Source organism: Dama dama, chromosome 9 (genome assembly GCF_033118175.1).
Source record: "Dama dama isolate Ldn47 chromosome 9, ASM3311817v1, whole genome shotgun sequence".
NCBI classification, from domain to species: domain Eukaryota; kingdom Metazoa; phylum Chordata; class Mammalia; order Artiodactyla; family Cervidae; genus Dama; species Dama dama.
Genome location: NC_083689.1, coordinates 8,687,761 through 8,712,977, shown reverse-complemented (window position 1 = coordinate 8,712,977; position 25,217 = coordinate 8,687,761). Strand labels below are relative to the sequence as shown.

At 51.5% G+C, this 25,217-nt stretch overlaps 1 protein-coding gene across 1 annotated transcript in view; it reads left to right on the top strand.

The window, feature by feature from the left end:
• Positions 1-1,587: 1,587 nt before the first annotated feature.
• The window catches only part of SLC25A42 (solute carrier family 25 member 42), a 43,095-nt gene continuing 19,465 nt past the window's right edge, over positions 1,588-25,217 (top strand). The window contains exon 1 of the mRNA XM_061149751.1: positions 1,588-1,637. The gene's annotated coding sequence lies outside the window, so the exon portion shown is untranslated. The remainder of the gene's footprint in view (positions 1,638-25,217) is intronic.

The following is a 25,217-nucleotide window of genomic DNA, read 5'->3' as shown; positions in this document are numbered from 1 at the left end:
AAATAAGAGCCAGTATCTGGAACATTTGTAATCCTCTCTGCCCTGGCACTTGGTGAGTCAGAGAACGGGGTGGGCTCAGGAGAGGTGCCAATGACACAGCCTAGCATTGGACAGCAGCTGCTTCCCTATCTGCAAAGAATCCCTGACCCCTCACCTCATAGAAAAGCTGGGACTCACAGGCCGGATGTAACCTGCAGAGGGGGCAAAGGCTTTCACTTGAAGGTCAAGGGGAGGGCTGGAATATAAGTTCTCAGAGGAGCAGCCCCAGAGAGGAAGGGTCAAGGTGTAGGAATCTTTGTCCCATGAGGAATCTGAGGGCCTTACTCAAGGTTGTGTCGTCAGCCAGTGGCTGGTAACTCAGGCCCGCAGTGGCTGAGCTCTGACGCTGCCTTGTGAGCATTCTGTCATTTCAGTCGTGTCAGACTCTTTGCGACCCTATGGACTATAGCCCGCCAGGCTCCGCTGCCCATGGGATTATCCAAGTAAGAATACTGGAGTGGATTCCCATGCCCTCCTCCAGGGGACCTTCCTGACCCAGGGATAGAACCCACAACTCTTATATCTCCTGCATTGGCAGGTGGGGTCTTCACCACCCCTTTTCCAGAAAGTAGGCTACTTGGAGCCTGCTGAAGTGCTGTGTGACCAGGGGCAAGGAGCTTGACCTGTCTGTGCTCTGGTTTCTGTACAATGGAGCCAATGGAGCCAACGGTCGCTTTGACCTCATGGGCTTGTGGTCCTAGGATTCGGTTTATTCACCAAAGGCTTAGCAGGGCGATGGCCCGGATGTCATTTGATCCCTGGAAGAACATTTTCAGAAAATCATAAAACGCGTTAAGTAGGTTTCCACCTATTTCCACGTCTTCGCACTACCCTGCGCTGCAGCTGAGTGACCTCCATCGAGTCTCATCCTCTCTGTATCATCCGCAGCGGAATAGTGGGTAGTAAGGAATTGAATTATTCACGAGTCCTTCGGCCGTGATGGCCAAGTTCACGGCCTAAGTTGGAGGTCTTGCTTCTGCACTGCGTGGCCAGAGGGTCTGACTTCGCCACAGCCTCAAGGAACGCTCGAGGCCATCTCCGGCCACCGCGTTCAGGGCCAAATTCTGCACTTTCCTTTGCTCCAAGTCTAGTCCAGGGCGCACGGCCGACGACCCCTAGGACTGGCCGCAGGCCTTGCCAGTCTTTGCTTCTAAGCCAATCTCCGTCACGCCCCGGGCTACGCCCTCAGTTCCTCCTGCGCCAGTCGCGCAAGTTTCTTCGGAGCCCCGCCCTTGATCCCCAGCCATTGGCCATCAGGGCTGCCCGTCTTCTTCCGCGGCTCCAATCTTCTCCCGCCTCCGGGCCCTCGCCTCCCAGCGCCTCTCGCCCAGCTGGACCACCCGGGGGCCCCAGTGCCTCTCCCAATAGTCCCGCCTCCACCCCTCAGTGATTGGCTTCAGCAGCTGCTCGTCCGCTTCATGCCCACCAATATCCGCTGCCTCCAGGGGTGGTTGGCCAGCACTCAGCCAATCGGAGTACGGCTTGGGCCCCCTCCCGCGGCGCGCGCGGACGGTGCGCGGGGCGGGGCTGTGGCGGCTGGAGGCGGCGGCGGCGGCGGCGGCGGCGGCGGCAGCGGCGGCGGCGACGCGTCCCAGCCGGTGAGGGGGCGCGGGGGGCGCGGGGCAGCGCAGGCGTCGAGGGGGCCCGCGCCTGTCGGGCCGCCCTAGGGCGAGGCACAGTCCTGTCATGGGCCCGGGGCGGGGGCGGACGAGGCGGGGCGTGACAGCAGCATCGCGGGGGCGGGGAGAGGTTAAAGCCCACCGGCCGACCCCCACACCCCGCGCCTGAGGCCCCTTGGGGCCCCCGCAGCCGTATCTGAGGCCCTCGCCGACAGCCCACACACCCCTGACAGCACAGCCCTTCTCGTTGACATCTCCCGTCAGACACCTGAGAATGTCCGCCTCGCTGGCACCCCCCACACCCCTGGGGTCATGCCCCCAGGTGCCTCGCACAGTTGACTCTGCACCCCTACACGCACCTGTCTCTCTCTGGCCCCACTTACCTTGCTTCGCCCTCACACACCTGACACCGCGCCCCCAACTCACGAACCGCTCCTCGCCCGTCGTCCGAGACCTATCCTGATGATGCCCCTACACCATAGGGCGTTCCTCTCCTCTCGGCGCCACCACACCTGAGCCTGCACCCCCACACCGCCGCCGGAGCCTGTGACCCCAAACTCACCATTCCCCGCTCACGCCTGGGCTTGTTCCTGTTCCCCCACTGCCTTTTCTCACGCCCAAGTCTGCGACCCTCTCACTGCCCCCATCTTAAGTAATCTGGGTCAGCGCCCTCAGGTACTTCCACCTGCACATGTACACACCTGTCTGGTGCCCTTGGCAGCCCCTTGTGACTTGAACCCCCCCAGTCTGCACCCACCTGTACTTTCTTCCACATGCACCTGTGTTTGTGCCCACTCTATAATCCAGGTTTTCCAACATTCACCCAAGCCTTGCTGTCTCAGGATCATGGCACCTTCCACCACCACCCCCTGAAAAAAAGCCCACCCAGATGTTATTTTTTCATTTATGATGGTCTGTTAAGTGATTTCCGGGCTTAGCATAATCCTATCAGCCAGACAAACTGGAATTATCTCCATTTTACCAGCAACGAACCTAAAGCAGTTTGAACCAGAGTGGCATTGCCCACCTCTTCCCAAGCGCTGAGCACTGCTGCTGACCCTTCTCTGTGGACCTCCCCCACTTTTCCCCATCTGTTGTGTTTATTTCTGAGGGACTGGTAGGGAGGGGACCCCCACCCTCGCTGCAGCTGTTCCTCAGGAGTCATGACTTTGACTGGGTCTGGAAAGGCTGAGCTGGAAGGGGCGGCCCCTGGTTGCTTTCTGAGCACGTGTCTCAGAGTCCAGGAGCTGGTGGGGGCGGGGGCACTGTTGCAGCTGGGCTTTAACACCTAGGGTGCCTCTGGCCCAGCTCGCAGTGTCGCCTGGTGGCAGGGATTGCCAGGCTTTGGGACTCTGGCTCCAGCTCTTACAGACCGAGTCTCCTTGCTGACCCAGGAGAGCTCCTTGGGCTCTTGATGCTGATAAACCGAGAGAGTAAGGAAACACTCTTCAGAGTGAGAAGGCTAATGTTTCAGCTGCTTAGAGATAAACTGCAAAACTGTAGCCTGGCTTGGTGCTGGGGATAAAGATTTTTCTGGAACTTTTTAAGTTCCCTGGAGTGTGATTTGCAAGTGTGCAGTGTAGAAGGAGGCTGATGGCTTTATTGTTAAAAAAAAAAAAAAAAAGCAATAACGTACTGTTTCCTGTAGGGCTTGCACAGTACTTCTTAACACCTATCCACCCCTCACCCCCTTCTCTCCCTGCAAAGATGGTGCTGGAATGTTCTGAAGGGTCTTGTTCTAAAGCCATTGGGGTTTTCTGTCCAAATTCAAACAGAGTAATTTAAAATGTGTGTGTATGTGTATCTGTAATGTACATATATACACATGCACACATTTCATATGTATGTGTGTACATGCATATATTATATATATATATACACATATGCAAAGATATGAATAAACTGACAAGGTAATTGATATACATGGTCAAAATAAATGAATAAAATCAAGCAGTACAAAAGGAAGCGGGAGTAAAAATCAGGCAGATTTCCCCATACCTGTACCCTATCCCACTCTGGAGGCCTCATTGTTAATAGTTTCTGGTATATAACAATGTTCCCTTCTAGAGGTGGTCTAAGGACCCCTTTTAAACCACTGGTAAATTTGTATCACATTGTATCAAAACGGTGGGTGACTTTATAACTAATTCCGTACTGATGGATGTTTAAGTTGTCTCTCATATGTTGCTTTTTTATAAAATATTTATTTTTTATTATTTATTTATTGAGCTGCACCGGGTCTTGGTTGCCGCTGTGTGCTGTGTTAGGTGTGGTATGTGGGATCTATTTCCCTGACCAGATATCGAACCCAGGCCCCCTGCGTTGGGAGCACTGGACCACCAAGGAAGTCCCTCATATTTTGCTTTTACAAACCAAACTGCAGTGAATAGACTGAGTCTTGCATGAGCAAATAGGTAGTAAAAGTGTGTGGGGCTCCAGCCAAGCAGAGACACTTCAAACCCTCTCTGTCTTCATGGAGTTTGACATCCAACTGCAGCAACCTCCTAAGAGTGGCCAGGCCACAGGACACATGCATCTAAATGGTTAATGCTTCTCTGTGGAGGCTGTGCGCTCATCAGTATTCTCAGCGCGGAGTTGGAATGCCCGATTCCTCCCCTGGTGGCCAGGGCAGTTGTCAAGTTCTGGTCTCTCCAGTCTTTCTATCTGTCCCTCTCTGAGGTGTTCCTGCCCGTAGTGGGTGGTGATTAAACATTAGATTTGTTTCTCTTCGAGAGTCTAAAGTTCAGTCCAAAAAAATATTTGAGTCCCTCCTCTGCCGGGCTCTGAAGGAAACTATGGTAGTTGGCAGTGGGAGAGGCGGTCCTTTCTAGAGAAAGATGCAGGGCCAGCCTGGGGTCCCAGGACGAGAGGCCGGAGATATTGACTGTTGCTTTTTTTTTTTTTTTAAACACTTGGATCCAGCAAAAGAATGAAGGTGTCTGATGAGGCTGACACAAGTCACAGATGTTAAATCTACTTAGGAAGAGGTCTTGAGACTGTTGAGTTGTCAGTGATTTCCCACTATTGGTGCCAGGTGGAGGGCGTCTTCAGACCAAGGGCAGGCCTTTTCACATTTGTCATCCCATATTTTAGTCTTCTCTTTTGGCACTTAGACATTAGAGGATTATTGAGTTGATTGGAGCCGTTAGCTTGTTTGGGTTTTGCAAGCCAGCTCTTTTAAAAAATGCATTGTATTTTTTATTTTAAATGTGAACTGCTTCTTAGTAATAATAGTACATAATGTGCACATGAAAAGAAAGAAGGTAGAAAGAATAAGGAAACCAACACCCAGTTTAAAAAGTAGAATGTTGCCCCAGTGGCCCCTCCCTGGTCCCTGTGCTATTTTTAAAATATGCTTGTCAATGTTTGTTTTCTTCACTGAATACCTTTTGCTGCAGCTGAGAGCTTAGGTTACAGGGGCTCAACAGAGATCAGGAGAAGCCAGGTTTTCTGTTGAAGCTTGGCCATCAGGGCAACCTGTGGGATACAGAGAGAGGTGCAGTGACCTCAGGGCCACGGGCAGGTCACTAGCCGAGGCACGGTGTGCACTTGGGAGGCTCAGACTCCTGCTGTATAGTTTCCTGGAACTGCCATAACAGATAACCCCAAACTGGACAGTGTGAGACAACGGAAGTTTATCCTGTCACTGTTGTGGAGTTCAGAAGTCCGAAATCAAGGGATTGGCAGGTGCTGTGGACTGGGTGCTTGTGTCTCCCCTAAAATTCATATGTTGAAACTTAACCCCCATGTGATGGTATTAGGAGGTGGGCCTTGGGGAGATGATTCCCTTATGAGAGGGGAGCCCCCACGAGTGGGATTAGTGGCCTTCTCAAAGAGGCCCAAGAGGCCTTTCCTGCCCCGTCTGCTCTGTGAGGATGCAGAGAGGTAGACTTCTATGAGCCAGAAAGAAAATCTGAACAGGCACCAAATCTGCTGGCACCCTGACCTTAGATGTCTCAGCCTCTAGAACCACGAGAGATATATTTCTTTTTATAAGCCACCCAGCCAGAACTAAGACAGCACTCTTGTGTCCTACCTGGACCTTGAGGGAGACCCTTTCCTTGATTCTGATGGCTGCCAGCAGTCCTTGAGTTCCTCAGCTTGCAGCTCTAGCACCCTAATCTTCATCTCTGTCTTCTGAAGGTTTATTTTTTAATTAAAAAAATTAATTTTTATTTGTTTGGCTGTGCCGGGTCCTACTCGCGGTACGCAGGATCTCTGGTCTCCGTGATGGCATGCAGACTGTTTAGTTGGGGCATGAGGGAATCTTTCAGTTTCGGCATGTGGGATCTAGTTCCCCAGCCAGAGATCGAACCTGGGCCCCGCACATTGGGAGTGCAGAGTCTTAGCCTCTGGACCACGAGGGAAGTCCCTTCACCTGTCTTCATGTGGCCTTCTTCCCCGTATGTGTGTCCTCCTTTAAGGACACTCATCGTTGGATTTAGGGTCCACCAAATCCAGGATGACTCATCTTGATATCCTTAGCTAATTACACCTGAAAGACCCTATTCTAAATGAGGTCACTTCCTGAGGTCCTGGGTAGACGTGAACTTCAGACCTCATTTAACCCCTAGAGCAGCAGAGCCAGCATTCCTGCCAGGACGTTACTGAAGGAGGTGCTTGTCCAGCAGCCTCTGCTGTTTCAGACAAGACGGGGCCAGCAGGGTCGGAACACACTTCGCAGGCCCTCCAGGTGGCCCGTGTGCACAGGCCCCGTGGGCTCCCTCACTCACCTGCCTCCCTGCTGGAAGATGGGAGCATCTGCTTGGTGCCAGCAAGGACCCAGACACACGAACGGTTGTCTTCATTTTGCTCTTTGCCACTCCTTGGCACATGCTTACCTACGGAGTTTGGTCTGGATCATCCCAGTTTTACAGAAGGGTGACCAAGGCGTCTGGAGACCTTTGTCTAAAGATACATAGGGAAAACGTGGGAAAGCTAAGGCAGACCTAGGTTGTCCTGAATCCAGGTCCTGTTCTCCTTCAAACAAGTCACCCATAGCACTGTGCTTCTTCTGCCACTGTTAGAATCAGGTATTTATACAATGTCCTGGAATGCCACCACCAGCACAGCTCCCAGGAGTGGAACAGACCTGAAGCCTTACAGCACAACTTTCCTATAATCTGTAAATATCTGTGTGCCAGGGTCAGGGACAGGTGTAGGGGAGGCAGAAACACCAGCTCGGAAGGGTATGGGACATGGGTGTGGCTCAGACTTACCCGCAAGGAACTGGGGCAGAGGAAACAAACAAGCCTGAATATGGCAGGACCCAAGAGGCCAGTCCAGGGAGCACGAGAGGGTCCTGAGAGGGGATTGGGTTGAAGACCTGGTCCGTGGTCCTGATGAGAGACACAGGCGAGGGTCTTGCACTGAGGCCAGGCCACTGTGGACAGGCCAGATCCGCAGACCCAAGCTTAGACGCTCTGACCACCTGTACCTCCCCGACTATGAGATGAGGGCCAGAGCAGAAGGCCTGCCTTGTGAGTGGTTTCGAGACTTCCAACATGGAAATGTGCCAGGACAGAGCTCCGAGCGGATGTTGGAGCCATTGCTCTATCTCCAAGTGGTATACCTTTGCCATGGAATGAGTGGAGAAAGTCAATATGTACATTTCATTAGGTATTAATTAGCCACACTGATCGACGACCTGCCCGGTCGACAGTGTCAACACAACTAATCTCACCCTCACCCTGTCTAAAGGGCTGATTCCTAGGTCACACTCAGGGACTCTGATTTATGTCTGGGGCAAGAGTCCTGCACAAATGTCACCAGAGATTCAGGGACAGGCGCTCCTGGGAGTTGAGTTGAAACACTGCCCTCCCCTGCCCTACTTTGGGCAGGTCTCTGCATCCATGAGAAGGGAGGGGATGGGGTGGAGTATATGGCTTATAGCCTTGCTGGTCACACCTTAGCCAGTGACTGCTCTAGCCTCCCATTAGTATGTATGAGCCAAGCCTTGAAGAACAGACCGTTTGGGGCCTATGAGCCCCATTTTTTTGGCCCCACCACGTGGCATGTGGGATCTTAGTTCCCCAACCAGGGATTGAACCCTTGCCCGCTGCAGTGGAAGAGTGGAAGCTTAGAGTCTTAACCACTGGACCACCAGGGAAGTCCCCCAGGGAGCCTGTTTCATCGGTCAGAGCCAAATGTTGACCAGCCCTGAATGTCAGGGCTGGAGGCTGCCCTGCTGACTGTGAGCAGCAGCGGTGGCGGCAGGGCCGAGGGCTCAGTGGAGAGCAGGAGCTTCCTAAACCACCATCATTTAATGGACAGTGGGGCACCACTCTCCAGATTTCAACACTTCGAGGAGATGAACCTGCAGGAGAAGGGGTCGAGGGCTGGATGCCACAGACATGCTCAGCCCTCTAGGAGGCCCCAGCATGGAGGTGTGTGGGTACGTGGTGAGGTGTGGGAGCTGGGGAGGCCTGCTCGGTAGAACCAGGTGACCTTAGCCCCAGTCTGACTCCTCATTAGGGAGCATGATACCCCAGAGACCTGCTTGGGCAGCCCCAGCCTCAGAAGATAGTGACAGAGGAGGAGAACGAGGCCAAGGAGGTTTAGTAACATGTCCAAGGTCACACACTGGACACATCTTCCCACACCAGTTCAGCACAGCAGGAGCCTGGGCACGCCCCCCCGCCTCCCTCCCCATGGCTGCCTAGCCATGGAAGAGGCACGTCCATGCTGCTGGTGCGTGGTGCCTGCGGGCAGGAAGACACAGCGAAAGCACTGTCTTCACACTGTCTTCGGGTATTCACCTTGGCTTTTTGCTAGGCACCGACACTAAGTGTGACCCAGGCCCTTGCCTTCCAGGATCCCCAGGCTAGTGGGGAAGGGGAGTGGAAAACAGCCCCTCCCAGCAAGCAGAGAACCACGGAGTGCTCAGTGCGGGGCAGAGCAGCCAGCCTCGGGAAGGTGAGACCAGGATATTTAGGATGGGCTTTGAAGGATGCAGAGGAGTTTGCCAGACATAAGGAGTAGGATGGAGAACATGGCGCAAGCAAAAACAATTCACTCAGCCAGTAAATAATTGAGCAGGTGCAATTGAGTAACCCGGTGCTGGGCCCTGTGTGTCAGGAACACAAGGCTTTGGGGTAAAGATGTTACACAAGTGCACCCTCCTAGCAGAGGAGCATGAAGACCGTTAAGTGCCTCAGTTTGTTTTAGGTCACTTCACACACCATTGACCACAAGTGTTGGCAGCACTGTCTGCAAGGACCAAGGAGAGTGGTTGCCCATAGAACGTTCGGATCTTTCAGGACATGGGTTGCAGTGGCCGGAGTTGGTCTGCAGTACATGCACCTGAGAGAGCGTGCAGCAGGCAGCAGCCAGCTGGGTCAGAGTTAACCGGGACAGGCCCTTGTGTAAGATGCTTCCCCTCCCTAGGCCCATTCACTGGAAAACAGCCTTTATCAGCAGGCAGATAGGATGTTAATAGGCTTCCCTTTACCAAGAGATTACGGGATCTGTTGAGAAACTGCCCTCCCGTCTGTATGAACACTTCCCTCGTCCTGCCGGTGGAGCACCCAGCTGTGGCGGACCCTGCCACTCACTGGCACACCTGGTGTCCCTGGCCAGGGAGCTGCGTGTGTGTGTGTGTGTGTGTGTCTGTGAGCGTGTCCCTGGCCAGGGAGCTGCCTATGTGTGTCTGTGTCCGTGAGCGTGTCCCTGGCCAGGGAGCTGCGTGTGTGTCTGTGTCCGTGAGCGTGTCCCTGGCCAGGGAGCTGCGTGTGTGTGTGTGTGTGTGTGAGCTTGTCCCTGGCCAGGGAGCTGCCTGTGTGTGTGTCCGTGAGTGTGTGGCGGAGCGGCTGCAGTGTGGTGCCCATGGGACGGGCCATCTAGGACCCTGTGACCCCAGGCTCGTGTTTCTTTTGTTTGTTTATGCATATAGTGACTTCCTGTGGCTGTGATGGTCACAGTCGCAATGCACAGGCTCGTCAGTGCTGCAGGCGGGCTTTCTCTAGTTGCAGCGTCGGGGGCTACTTCCTGGTTGCGGTGCGTGGGCTTCTCATTGCAGTGGCCTCTCTTGTGGGCTCAGTAGTTGCAGCTCAAGGGATTAGTTGCCCCAAGGCATGTGGAATCTTCCCAGACCAGGGATCGAACCTGTGTGCCCTGCTTTGACAGGCGTATTCTTAACCCCTGGACCATCAGGGAAGTCTGAGGTTCACATTTCTTAGATATTGCTGTTCAGTAAGTTATATTGCTGCATGGTGTCCCCTGCCCCCATCCCCACTTCACTTTAATTTTTGTTTAACGAGTGGTATAGAAATAGCGTGTGAAAAGATAAACATTTGGGTTTTTTGCTTTTTAAAAGGTATTTATTTGGCTGTGCTGGGTCTTAGTTGTGGCATGTGGGATCTTTATTTGTGGCATGTAGGATCTAGTTCCCTGACCAGGGATTGAATTCAGGCCCCCTGCATTGGGAATATGGACTCTTAGCCACTGGACCCACCGGAGAAGTCCCAATGAATACTTGTTATTTGGGGAGAAAAAAAAAAAAAACCCATCTCAAACTGGCTGAACTGAAAAGGGGCTTTGTGGGCTCCAGGGAGAAAAAGTCCACGTGCTTCCTGTACTTTCCAGGTTCTTTTGGCCTGCTGGGTCCCAGGACACCCCAAGTCTGCTGGTGTCTGCCTCCCCCTCCTGACCTTGTCTCTGTGGTGACTGCCCTTGGCCTAACTTCCCCTCCCTGGAGAAAAAGGACTTATCTAGCACAGGGGGCTCCCTCAAAAGTCTCAGTTTTGGGTCCAGCACCCAAACCCAGGAGAGTGAGCTCTCGTGACCTGAGCAGGGTCACCCAGGTCACCCTGGAGTCAAGGGGAGGGTCAGCGTCCCCTTCTCCAAGGGGATAGCAGGCGGAGTCGGTGGCTACCAGGGTGCAGCCTCCAGAAGAGGGCTGGTCATCCACTGCATCTGTGGCCCAACAGGAGCTTAAGCATCTCCTCCAGACTGTCAGTCATTGTCGAAGTCATCCGAGGTATATCCTCTGCAGGTGGGGAGGGGGTGAGCAGTAGTGAGCAGTGCATGGCACCCCCACGCCCCAGATGCCGTCAGAGCACCCTGGGAGTTAGGAACATGACTCTCAAACTCAGACTCAGTTGGCCTGGGAGGGGCCAAGAAGGTTTCTGATTTGTTTTATGGTTTTAAAGTTTTTTATTGCACTGTAATTTACACACAGTAAAGTAAATAACCCATAAATATACAACTCAGAAATTATTACATCCATTACACTTGAAACCTAATCAAGATACAGAGCATTTCAAGCCCCCCAGCTGGCCTCTCCACACCCCTTTCTTGTCTTACCCACCAAAGGTAACCCCATCTGATCCTAACATCACAGATGCATTTTGTCTATGCTTCAATTTCTTGTTTAATTGTGTTAAGATATATACAATGTAAAATATGGCTTCCCAGGTAGCTCAGTGATAATCCTCCCACCAATGCAGGAGATGCTGGTTCAATCCCTGGGTCAGGAAGATCTGCTGGAGGAGGAAATAGCAACCCACTCTAGTATTCTTGCCTGGAAAATTCCATGAACAGTCCTGGCATGTAGCCTTGCAGGCTACAGTCCATGGGGTCATAAAGAGTCAGACACGACTGAGCATTCATACACACACAACATAAAATATACCATCTTAACATTTTTTTAGTGTACAGTTCAGTAGCATTAAGTACATTCACACTGCTGTGCAACCGTAACCACCATCCATCTCTAGAACTTTTCCATCTTCCCAAACTGAAACTCTGTCCCCATTAGACACTAACTGCCCTCCCCCTCCCCCAGGCCCTGAGTCCACGCTAAGTCTCTTCAGTTGTCTTTGATTCTTGGTGACCCTGTGGACTGTGACCCACCAGGCTCCTCTGTTCAAGGGATTCTCAAGGCAAGAATACTTGAGTGGGTTGCCATTTCCCACCCTCTCCATGGTGCCGCCTCCCCAGAGCATATACATGGCAACCACCCAGTTAATCTGACTCAAAATAACCTAGTAGGGGAGGAGAGGATCACAAAAAACTGTGGAAAATTCTTAAAAACATGGGAATACCACACCACCTTACCTGTCTCCTGAGAAATCTGTATGCAGGTCAAGAAGCAACAGTTAGAACCAGACATGGGACAACGCCTGTTTCCAAATTGGGAAGGGAGTACATCAAGGTTGTATATTGTCACCCTGCTTATTTAACTTATGTGCAGAGTACATCATGCAAAATGCAGGGCTGGATGAAGCACAAGCTGGACTCAAGATTGCCAGGAGAAATACCAATAACCTCAGATATGCTGATGACACAACCCTTATAGCAGAAAGCAAAGAGGAACCAAAGAGCCCCTTGATGAAAGTGAAGGAGGAGAGTGAAAAAGCTGGCTTAAAACTCAACATGCAAGAAACTAAGATCATGGCATCCGGTCCGAACACTTCATGTCAAATACATAGGGAAACAATGGAAATAGTGACAGACTTTATTTTGTGGGGCTCCAAAATCATTGCAGATGGTGACTGCAGCCATCAGATTAAGAGACACTTGCTCCTTGGAAGAAAAGCTATGACCAATCTAGACGGGATGTTAAAAAGCAGAGACGTTACTTTGCTGACAAAGATCCATCTACTCAAAGCTATGGTTTTTCCAGTAGTCATGTATGGATGTGAGAGTTGGACCATAAAGAAAGCTGAGCGCTGAAGAATTGATGCTTTAGAGCTGTGGTGTTGGAGGAGACTCTTGAGAGTCCCTTGGACTGCAGGGAGATCAAACCAATCCATCCTACAGGAAATCAATCCTAAACATTCATTGGAAGGACTGATGCTGAAGCTGAAGCTCCAATACTTTGGCCACCTGAAGCAAAGAGCTGACTCATTGGAAGAGACCCTGATGCTGGGAAGGACTGAAGTTGGGAGGAGAAGGGGACGAAAGAGGATGAGATGGTTGGATGTCATCACCAACTTGATGGACGTGAGTTTGAGCAAGCTCTGGGACCTGGTGATGGACAGGGAAGCCTGGCGTGCTGTAGTCCATGGGGTCACAAAAAGTCAGACACGACTGAGTGACTGAACTGAGGGGAGAAGAGTGTTGGTGAGGAAAGGGAGGTCAGAGGTGTGACCAGGCTCCTACCACCCTGGAAGAGCCACTGGAAGCGCTTCTCTGATGGGTCAGAGAAGGGCCTCTCAGGGCAGATGGAGTGGGGGGCTGTGTTTTTTTTTTTTTTAAGGCAGACATGTGGCATGTGCGTTGTTTTTAGTTTTATATATTTAATTTTTGGCTACACCGAGTCTTCAGTGCTGTGTGCGGGCTTTCTCTGGCTGCAGTGGATGGGGGCTACTCTTGGTTGCAACATGCAGGCTTCTCACTGGGGTGTCTTGCTGCAGACCGCAGGCTCTAGGCACACAGGCTCATCTGCTCCACAGCATGTGGGATCTTCCTGGACCAGGAACTGAACCTGTGTCCCTTGCATTGGCAGGCAGATTCTTATCCACTGTGCCACCAGGGAAGTACCAGCTGGGGTTTTTTTTGTGTGTGTAAAGACACATAACTTAAAATTTCCCATTTTACCTTTTGGGGTTTTTTTTTTGTTTGTTTGTTTGTTTTTTGGCCGTTCTTCACAGCATGCAGGCTCTTAGCTCCCTGACCAGGGATTGAAGCCATGCCTCCTGCAGTGGAATCTCAGAGTCCTAAGCACCGCGCCGATAGGGAATCCTCCCATTGTACCCAGTTCAGTGGCATGTGGTGTGGTCACAGTGTTGCGCTACTACCGCTTCAAAAGAACCTCTTTGTCACCTGAAAAGGAAGGCTGTTCCCTGTCCCCCAGCCTCTGAGGCTGCCACGCTGCTCTCTGTGTCTGCGGGTCTGCATGCTGTGGGCACTTCGTACGTGTACATGGAGTCTCATGACACGCGGTCCCTTGTGTCTGCCCTCTTGCCCTTGGCATCAGGGCAAGAGGTAGCACATGTCAGTGCTTCATTCTCGTTTTTTCCCGAGAGGAACTCATTCTTTTTTATGGCTGAGTAATAATAATTTAGCGATTGCAACTAGTGCTACTCTGAACACGGTGTGCAAGGATTTGCTTGAACATCTGTTTTCAGCTCTCTGGCGTGGGAGTAGAATCTTGGGGTCACGTGGTAACTCTGTGTTCAAGCAGCTGGGGAGCCTACAGACTGATTTCCACAGCGATAGTCCTATCGCACATTCTGGAGCATGAGGATGCCAGGTCCTTCGGGCAAGTTCGGGCAGACCTCAGCAGGATGAAGTCGGGGGGACATGGTTCTCTGCATTCCGGCTCACTCACCCCAGGCTTGGCCAAGCCCAGCTCACCGGCCAGAGAGCCCAGGCCCCCAGGAATTAGGGCACTGCCCAAGGGCGTGCACCTGGCGAGGGGTAGAGCCAGCTTTGGACCCAGGACTCTCCCTGCCCAGTTATACTTCCCCGACAGGTGACGAGGGGAGGCCGAGCACTGAACCTGGAAGGAACCTCAGGAGTAACCATTGCAACCAGCCTGGTGGTTGGGGTGAGTGGCGAGGCAGAGGGTGGTGGGGGAGCGGGAGAGTGGTAGCCGCACGCCCAGACAGGACTGACACTAGCTGACTTCCAGTGCAAATCCACTGTTCTTTTTTGACATTTATTTATTTGTCCACGTTGGGTCTTAGTTGCGGCCCGCGGGCTCAGTAGTCACAGCATGTGGGTTTACTTGCCTCACTCACTGCCTGTGGAATCTCAGTTCCCAGAACAGGCATCGAACCTGTGTCCCCTGCATTGAAAAGCTGATTCTTAACCACTAGACCAGCAGGGAAGTCCCCCACTGGGTCTATTTTTAATTACACTTAGATGTATTATATGTTTTGCCCTCATATCCTCTCCAGTGCTGTAATGGGACCACAAGATAGTACCAGAAGTCTTGGCAATCTCTTCTCAATTGGGAAGCTCAGGGTCGGGGGTGGGCAAGAACCTGCCAAGGGTGGAGCCCTTGAAACAAGGGCCGCCTGCCCTGCTGGCTTCCTTCCCCCCACATTGGCCCCTCCCAGGCCTCCTCGTCCCAGAAAACAAGCCCACCACTCCGGGGTCTCAGAGAGAATGTGGGCAGGTTCCTGGATCTCCCTCAGCCTCCCTTCGTCAGACCCTGTCATGCCTGGGTGACCCCACAGGCAGCCTCTCTAGGCCTCCTTAGCCTGTCCCTGGCTTCCCCGCTGCCCGTACAGACCCACAGCCTCTCCTCTCTCTCTGGCTGGCTCATTCCTGCCCGGAGGCCTTTTGCACACCCTGTCTCACAGTTGGAATGCAGCTCCTCCCAACCCCTCTACCCCCAACCCTGTTTATTCCAGCGTCAGCTCCAACACCCCCGTCAGGAGGCCAGCTTGGCCACCCAGTCTTGAATCTGGGTCCCCATCTCCCTGTTCCCTGCCTTCCTAGGGTGGGATGGTTCAGCTCCCTGAACTGTCTTGCTTGCTTCTGCGTGAGGGCACATGGCAGTTCGCTGCCATGCCCTCAGGGCCCAGCAGGGCCTGACACGAGGAGGCTCTGGGCACCTACCATCATGTGCAAGCCCAGCCTCCCCGGGGCAGCCACTGGGCTGCAAGCAGTACTGGCCGTTGTGGTTTTCTCATTGTCTTACGCTGACCTGGAGTTGGTCTCCTGTGACTCTGGGCACTGTCCCCCAGGGCCACTGCTCGGCGTCTTGTGACAGTCTGGGTCAGTCTCTCGTGGCCGCAGTGACACTCTGCCACACACACGGAGCCCAAACGCCGCACAGGCTCAGGATCCTTTGGTTCCAGAGGTCAGATGTCTTAAATGGGTCTGAGGGCTGGAAAGTCCAGAAGAGAATCCGTTTTCCTTGCCTTTTCCCGTTCCCGAAGGCCATCTGCGTGCTCCTGGCAATGGCCCCTTCTACTGCCTTCAGAGCCAGGGCAGCATCTTCAAGTCTTGCTGAGATCTGCCTCCATGTCTCCTCTGACTTCCTGCCTCCCTCCTTCTCTCTCTCTTTCTCCTTTTATTTGGTGGCCCTGGGTGTCAGCTGTGGCACGCAGATCTTCTTTGCTATGCGCGGGCTCCTAGTTGCAGCACTTGGGATCAGGTTCCCTGACCAGGGATTGAACCCGGGCCTCCTGCGTTGGGGGCATGAAGTCTTAACCACTGGACTACCAGGAAAGCACCTTTCTCTCTTAAGGACTTGTGATGCCATTGGGGTCATCCTGATACTCCAAGAGAGTTTTTCTTTCCCAAGATTCTTAACTTGATCACACCTGCAAACTTCCTTTTGCCATGTAAGGTGACATCCACAGGTCCCCGGGAGTCAGGACAGATGTCTTTAGGGGCCATCATTCAGTTTACCACAGCCCTTTAAATATTGGACCAGAGTGGTCCTTACAGCTCTCTTTTCCAGGACCATTACCCCAAATGTCAGGACAAGAGGGTTCCAGGCCATTTGGTCCCTGCTCACAAGCCTCCCACCCTGGCCCTGCCTGGTGGCACCACTCCCCCCGTCTGAGTTTCTGTTACCCAGAGTGAAGGAGTGAATTCCCCTCAATTCCCCCTGCCCAGGCGATAGGGGCAGGGGGTGGCTGGGCAGCCTTCAGAGGGTCGTCTGCAGAGCAGCGGCGCTTGGCCTCAGACAGCAGCAGGCACCCTGCCCTGCCTCCCGCCTGCATCTGTCTGTAGAGTCAGGTTTGAGGCCTATAGGCGCACACTGACGTTTGTTCCTTGCACACTCCCAGTTTTGACCCTGCAGCTGCTGGAACCTTTTGGACCACTGTTTCATCATCCTCGGGGTTGCCATCCCCACTCCCTCCCCAGACCTGCCCCTCCACCTCCAGTGGATGGAAAACAGCTCCGTCCACATGGCTAGTGCTGGAAGAGTGAAGCGGTAAATAAGTAACAGAGCACTGACTTAACCCACAGTGTAAATTGATCTGAATAAATGGCCGAATGAGTAAATAAACACGGGCTTCTAGGCGGTGCTAGTGGTAAAGAACCCACCTGCCGGTGCAGGGGACAGAAGAGACTCAGATTTGATCCCTGGGTCGGAAAGATCCCCTGGAGAAGGAAATGGCAACCCACTCCAGTATTCTTGCCTGGAGACTCCCATGAGCAGAGGAGCCACGGGGTCACAAAGAGTTGGACACGACTAAAACAGTTTAGCATGCAAGTAAATAAGGGCGGTGGGGAGACCACTGTTCTGGAAGAATCCTCCCCTCTCAACCTCTGCTAACTTCCCTCTTCCACACCACCTCTTGCCCATGGTGGGCTGGTTCCAAAGGGAAGAGTCTAGAAAGGGGAAAAGGATCATGAGACAGGGGGATGCCTGGCAGACCCCACTTTAACCAAGAAGCCCAGGTTCATCTCCCCTGGAGTGAATCTGTGCCCCCAGGGTCCCCTGGTATAATGTTTGGGGAGGGCCCCCCACCTCTGTGTACCTCCTGGAGCCCCACAACCCAGGCTAATGGTGAGAAAACACTTTGGACAAACCCAAACCGGGGGGTGAGGGGACTTACCCTGCAGGACGAGGAAGGCCTCAAGCTCATGGATGAGAATCAGAGGCAGAAAAGGGAGGTTCGGGGAATAGCTCACGGAACTGAAGAAAGCCAGGAGTTCAGCTGTCAGTTACGTCAGAACAAGAGCAGTAAAGGTCTCGCCGCCCGGGTCAGACCTGGCTCACTTTGCATGGTCACCCTTCTCGGATCTGTGGACCGTGACACTTGGGGGTCTCGAGAGGCCCCTGCTTCTTTATTTTATCAGGTACTGCATGTGGCACTGCCCACTGCCCCTGTCACCTCCACGCAGGGAGTGGTCCACACGAGGCCCTCCATTCAGAAGAAGGGGCAGCTGGAGCTTGAACCAGCTCTAGCCCTTCCCTGTTGAACGACTCGTCGGCATTTTCCAACATGGCATCTGCCAGCCCGCCTATGTGGGGTGGTTCTGCTCCTTTCACGTGGTATCCGGTCTCCCCTTGTGCCTCATTATCTCAGGTTGGGCCCAAGATACTAGATTTTTTTTTAAGTCCCACAAGGTACGGGGTATCATCTTTCCCCAGACAGTATTTCCGCTGGCTTTTTCCAGGCTTGAGGGAGCCAGAGACTGGGGCCGCCTTCTTCCAAGTTCAAGACTGAAAGTTCTCAGGCTGCCAGACACCAGGCCTCCATCCATCTAGGCTTTCTGCCGACACCTTCCTTCTACCCCACGGCCTTCGGTGAGTCCCCACTAGGGACTGGTTACCCAGGGTCTCCGTCGCTGACCGCTCTCCCCGCCGACTGCTCAGCGGGCCCCTTGGCTGCCTCTTCTGGCTCACGTCTCAGGAACTTGCTGATCTTGGCCTCCGGTGACCCAGCCCCCTCAGATCTCAGAGGTCCCTGCCCTTTGGCTTCAAGTTCTGCGTGTCTTTGAGAGTCGTCTCAGGCGCTGTCTGAGTGCAGCCAAACTCTTACCGCTGCCTCCCCTGCACTACTGTTTGTCCAGGTTAAACAAAATCTTTCGTAAGGGGCACGTGCTTCTCTGGAAGAAGCATTCAGGATGAAATGATACTGAGGTCACCAAGGAGCCAGGCTCTGTGGAGACGGACTCAGCTGCGGCTTTGGAGTCCCGTGTCAAGGCCGCAGTCGCTTCTGCCCTTGGTCTGGCCAAGCTGCTCCACATCTCATCAGCAAAGCGGGGACATAAAGCAGTGACTGTGACGGCCGCAGTCTTCAGCTGTGATGGTTACCACCATGATGGTCTCCAGCAAGGACGCATGCTGCCTCAGCTTCCCCATCTGTAAAGCGGCATCCACGGGCGTTGGCTCAGGCTGGACAGAGAACACAGGGGCAGAGGGATTTAATGAACAACAGCTGCCGCTGTTCCATCGTGTCAAGTATCACCCTTCACCCCACTCTCACCCCACATGCAGAGCCAGAGGCAGAGGGTGAGGGCCTTGGCCTGAAGAGAGGCCAGGGTCAGGGTGTGCCTGCCAGGAAGGATGCAGGTCTCCCTTCAAGCCAGGCAACACTAATCCCCACTGTGGGGCCACGGCTGCTCGCACCCTTCCCCAGCACAGAACTTGGAGACGCTGCTCAAAGGCACCCACTCGGCAGGGAGGAGCCAGGACACCGTGCCAGCCCCTCTCGCCACAGGCATCTGACACGTGTTTCTCTGAAAACTTTGGCAGTCCCAGAAACTCCTGGTTTTCTCATAACTTCTTTTTTTTTTTTAAGCTGTGTATTTTGAAATAACTTTAGACTCACAGAAAAATGACAAAAATAGCTGAGAGTTCCTGATACATTTTCCCCAGCGGCTCCCGTGGTTAGCATCTCCTGATACAGTTATCTGAACCAGGAACTAAACGTCGATGCGACACTAGGCTCTCATCTCCAGACCGGAACCTCACGTTGTCAGCTTTCCCCCTTAGGTTCTTTCTCTGGTCCAGGCTCGGATGCTGCATTTAGTCCTCGTGTCTCCTGAGTCACCTTCGATCTGTGAAGTGATGGTTCCTCAGCTTTCCTTGTTGTCCGTGACCTTCACGCTGAGAACCGCTCAGCTGTTTGCAGAATGTGCCTCAGTGTGGCTTGTCAGATGCTTCCTCGGGATCAGATCAGGGGTTGTGCGTCTTTGGCAGAAACCCCACAGAAGTGACGCTGTGTCCTTCCCGTTGTGTTATATCCAGCGTGCGAGCTGTCGCTGTGTCCTGTCCTAGGTGGTTGACCTTGATTGCTTGGTCAAGATGGGGTCTGCCAGCTTGCTCTGCCCAGAGAAATTAAGTGTCTTGTGGAGAGATGCTTGGAGACCACAGAGATATCCCCCTTCTCATTGTATTTTCACGCTCTGCCTTTAGTATCGGTCCAGCCGTGGTTCTTTTGTGTAAAATGTCTCTAAGTGAATGGATTATCTGTTTAGTTTGGTTGTGCTCGGTCTTCATGGCTCTGTGTGGGCTTCCCTGGTTGCAGCAAGCGGGAGGCTAGTCTTGTGCTGTGCAGGCTCCTCATTGCAGTGGCTTCTCTAGTTGCAGAGCGAGGCTCTGGGGCGTTCGGCTTCAGTATTGTGGCACATGGGCCCAGTTGCCCAGCAGCACGTGGAACCTTCCAGGGGCAGGGATTGAACCGTGTCCCCTGCATTGGCAAGCAGGTTCTTAACCACCAGACCACCAGGGAAGTCCCATTCACAGTTTTTGGCAGCAATAGTGAACGTCGACATTTGTCTGTTGGTGATTTTCTGTGTCCATCATTCCTTACACATTCATTAGTTGAAATTCTGCCATAAGGAAGAGCTGTCTCTTCTCCCCTCTTCATGCAGTTACCTGTGGAAATAAACAAAGGCCACTTCAGTGAAAACAGCAGCGGCTTACTAGAGACAGGGGTGGGTCAGCTGCCACCACTGCATTTGGCAGAGACTCAAAGACAGGCAGCGAGGAGAGAGCTTTTTGGTGGAGAAGAGAAGGTTCAGGTGTGCCTGTTGGAGGCTCTTGGCAAGAGCAAGTGGGGTGAACGGTGGCCGCCAATAGCAGTTGCCTTCCATGCATGGTCAGGGAGGCATCCTTTTTTTTTTGGATTGTCCTAAGTTGGAAGCAGAAACAAAACTTAGGGAAGCTGCAGTCACCAAACTCCAGCTGTTTTGTTGCCGGAGTAATTATGGTTTGCTTCCCTGGCTGCTTATTGTAGATGTCGTGGGTCAGAGTCCTACCATCATGCATGATCTGGCTGTTGTTCCTGTATACGTTCTGTCTCTCTTACCCAAAGATTTTTGGGTTTTGTTTTTTGTTGTTGTTGTTGTTTTACTGAGAACTTTTTTTTTAAGGTATAGCTGATTTACAATATCATGTTTGTTTCAGATGTACAGCATAGTGATTCAGTTGTATATTTTTTTCTGATTATATTCCATCATAGGATATCACAAGCTATTGAATATAATTCCCAAAGCGGTACAGTAAATCCTTGTTACTTATCTGTTTTATGTATAATAGTTCATATCTGTTAATGGGGGTGGGTTTTTACATTTTTTATTGAGATATAATTGACATATTATAGTCACCCATTGTTATCCTTGGGCTTCCCAGGTGGCGCTAGTGGTAAAGAACCCACCTGCCAATGCAGGAGACATGAGAGATGCAGGTTCAATCCTTGGCTCAGAAAGATCCCTTGGAGGAGGAAATGGCGACCCACTCCAGTATTTTTGTCTGGAGAATCCCATGGACAGAGGAGCCTGGTGGGCTACAGTCCATGGGGTCCCAAAGAGTCGGATATAACTGGAGCAACTTTGCACCCACGTTGTTATCCTTAGGGGATTGGTTCCAGAATCCCCGTCAGATATAAAACTCTGGGGGTGCTCAAGCCCCTTATTATAAAATGGTGTAGTATTTGAGTATAACATCCTCCAGTCTGCTTTAAATCATCTCTGTGCTGTGCTTAGTCGCTCAGTCGTGTCTGACTCTTTGCGGCCCCATGGACTGTAGCCCACCAGGCTCCTCTGTCCATGGGAGTTCTCCAGGCAAGAATACTGGAGTGAGTTGCCATGCCCTCCTCCAGGGGATCTTCCCGACCCAGGGATCGAACCTGGGTCTCCCACGTTGCAGGCAGATTCTTTACCAGCTGAGCTACCAGAGGAGCCCTAAATCATCTCTAGTTTACTTACAATACCTAATACAGTGTGTTATATATAAATAGTTGCCTTGGACTGTAGCCGGCCGGACTCCTCTGTCCGTGGAATTCTGCAGGCAGGAATACTGGAGTGAATTGCCCTTTCCTTCTCCAGGGGCTCTTCCCGACCCAGGGCTTGAACCCTCATCTCCTGCATTGCAGGCAGATTCTTTACCCCCGAGCCACCTGGGAAGCCCTGGTACACAGCACATTCAAGTTTTGCTTTTTTGGAACTTTCTGGGTTTTTTCCCTTTCTTTCTTTCTTTCTTGATTTCTATTTTTTTTTTTTTTTTAACTGTTTTCAGTCCTCAGTTGGTTGAATCCATAGATGCAGATCCTGTGGATACAGAGGGCTGACTGTATATTAGTTTCAGGTTTACAACATAATGACTCAATATTTGTGTACATTGCAAAATAAGCACCAGAGTAAGTTAAACATATGTCATCATGCATAATTACAAATTGCTTTTTTTCTTGTGCTGAAGATGTTTTTAAGGAGGAGCTCAGATCCCCTCCCACCCCTTCCCCCCCAAAAAACCCCTCACCTAAATCCCATTGCCTGCACAGTGTTCTTCATAGGCGCCTAGTCTGCCTACACCACCTAAAACCAAGCCAGCGCCTCCCTTTATTTATTTTTTTTACTTAATTAATTAATTTACTTTACTTTACAACATTGTATTGGTTTTGCCATACATTGACTTGAATCCGCCATGGGTGTACATGTGTTCCCCATCCTGACCCCCACCGGCCACCTCCCTGCCCATCCCATCCCTCTGGGTCATCCCAGTGCACCAGCCCCGAGCACCCTGTATCATGCATCGAACCTGGACTGGCAATTCGTTTCACATATGATAATTTACATGTTTCAATGCCATTCTCCCATATCATCCCGCCCTCGCCCTCTCCCACAGAGTCCAAAAGACTGTTCTATGCATCTGTGTCTCTCTTGCTGTCTCACATACAGGGTTATCGTTACCAGCTTTCTAAATTCCATATATTTGCGTTAGTATACTGTATTGGTATTTTTCCTTCTGGCTTACTTCACTCTGTATAATAAGCTCCAGTTTCATCCACCTCATTAGAACTGATTCAAATGTGTTCTTTTTAAAGCGCCTCCCTTTAGAGTTTGCTCGACTTCCCCTCTGAACTGAGGAATGTGCACTTAAACTTTAAAGCATATTCTCTCCTGGAAGGAGAGACACAGGGCAGTGAGCTCAGCAGAGTGACTGCCGGGGTGTCGTTCATGGTAAATACTAACAGAAATAACCTCTGCTCAGAGAGCTCCCGCAGGTCGTGGGATGTTTATGAACTTCAAGAGCAGGCTGGAGCCTTGAGGGTGAGCACCGGTGCCCCCGTGGATGGGCACCCAGAACTTGAGACTGAGCTGAGCACAGAGCCCGCAGAGAGACAGTGTCAGCAGCACGGGGAGTGAGGATGTGCGTCCCTCTGGCCCGTGAGATCCGGGCGGTCGTGCAGAGACACAGCGTCACAGGAGGCAGACATTCCCACAAAGGAACCGAGGGCGAGGCGTGGCCGCAGGGAGTGTGCACCGCTGAGGGCCCTGGGGGACACTGGGGGCCAGCGCTCTGAGCCCTCTTCCATTTTTTTTGGAAAGATTGTTTTTTAGGAGCCAACATTTCCAGCTGGCCTAATCGAATGTTCCACACCCTCTCCCCGCCGCAGATATTTTATATAAATACATCTTTGAACTTGTGAGCATCTTGCATTTTGAGAAAGCTGTATGGGCTTTGAAGCGAAACCAAAGGTCTCTCTCTGCTCCCCGCCCAAAAGATGCTTATGTGATTCTGTCTGGGCCGGAAGTGTATTTGCTTGTCAGGGAGCAAATCTGTCACTCTGAGCAAGTGGCTGCCCCAGTCTGACCCTCGCCCTTGACCCCAGGACCGTGTCTTGGTTTCTCCCCTGGAGCTCCTGGGCCACAGAGAGCATCTCTCTCCTGTGATGAGAGACACAAGGGTGACCTGTGGGCCTCTGAGATCCCCAGGGACCTCCTCTCACAGTTATGAAAGCTGCACCTCCTGCTCTAGGATTCACGTCACAGTTTTCTTTTCTAACTTAATTCACCTAAAGCTTATTTTGTATCACTACCCTAGAAAGAAATTTGGGTTTAAGTCTGAGATTAGAGCTTAAAATGTGTATGTATGCTTCAGAGTTCCAAAGAATAGCAAGGAGAGAAAAGAAAGCCTTCCTCAGTCATCAATGCAAAGAAATAGAGGAAAACAACAGAATGGGAAAGACTGGAGATCTCTTCAAGAAAATTAGAGATACCAAGGGAACATTTCATGCAAACATGGGTTCAGTAAAGGACAGAAATGGTATGGACCTAACAGAAGCAGAAGATATTAAGAAGAGGTGGCAAGAATACACAGAAGAACTGTACAAAAGAGATCTTCATGACCCCGATAATCACGATGGTGCAGTCACTCACCTAGAGCCAGACATCCTGGAATGTGAAGTCAAGTGGGCCTTAGAAAGCATCACTACCAAAAAAAAAAAAAAAAAAAGCATCACTACAAACAAAGCTAGTGGAGGTGATGGAATTCCACTTGAGCTGTTTCAAATCCTGAAAGATGATGCTGAGAAAGTGCTGCACTCAACATGTCAGCAAATTTGGAAAACTCACCTGTGGCCACAGGACTGGAAAATCTCAGTTTTCATTCCAATCCCAAAGATAGGCAATCCCAAAGAATGCTCAAACTAACACACAATTTCACTCATCTCACACGCTAGTAAAGTAATTCTCAAAATTCTCCAGGCCAGGCTTCAGCAATACGTGAACCGTGAACTTCCAGGTGTTCAAGCTGGTTTTTGAAAAGGCAGAGGAACCGGAGATCAAATTGCCAACATCCACTGGATCATGGAAAAAGCAAGAGAGTTCCAGAAAAACATCTATTTCTGCTTTATTGACTATGCCAAAGCCTTTGACTGTGTGGATCACAATAAACTGTGGAAAATTCTGAAAGAGATGGGAATACCAGACCACCTGACCTGCCTCTTGAGAAACCTATATGCAGGTCAGGAAGCAACAGTTAGAAGTAGACATGGAACAACAGACTGGTTCCAAATAGGAAAAGGAGTGTGTCCAGGCTGTATATTGTCACCCTACTTATTTAACTTATATGCAGAGTACATAATGAGAAAAGCTGGGCTGGAAGAAGCACAAGCTGGAATCAAGATTGCCGGGAGAAATATCAATAACCTCAGATATGCAGATGACACCACCCTTATGGCAGAAAGTGAAGAGGAACTAAAAAGCCTCTTAATGAAAGTGAAAGAGGAGAGTGAAAAAGTTGGCTTAAAGCTCAACATTCAGAAAACTAAGATCACGGCATCTGGTCCCATCACTTCATGGCAAATAGATGGGGAACCAGTGGAAACAGTGTCAGACTTTATTTTTTTGGGCTCCAAAACCACTGCAGATGGTGATTGCAGCCATGAAATTAAAAGATGCTTACTCCTTGGAAGGAAAGTTATGACCAACCTAGACAGCATATTAAAAAGCAGAGACATTACTTTGCCAACAAAGGTCTGTCTAGTCAAGGCTATGGTTTTTCCATTGGTCATGTATGGATGTGAGAGTTGGGCTGTGAAGAAAGCTGAGTGCCGAAAAATTGATGCTTTTGAACTGTGGTGTTGGAGAAGACTCTTGAGAGTCCCTTGGACTGCAAGGAGATCCAACCAGTCCATCCTAAAGGAGATCAGTCCTGGGTGTTCATTAGAAGGACTGATGTCAAAGCTGAAACTCCAATACTTTGGCCACGTCATGCAAAGAGTTGACTCATTGGAAAAGACCCTGATGCTGGGAGGGATTGGGGGCAGGAGGAGAAGACGACAGAGGATGAGATGGCTGGATGGCATCACTGACTCGATGGACATGAGTTTGGGTAAACTCCGGGAGTTGGTGATGGACAGGGCGGCCTGGCGTGCTGTGATTCATGGGGTCGCAAAGAGTCGGACACGACTG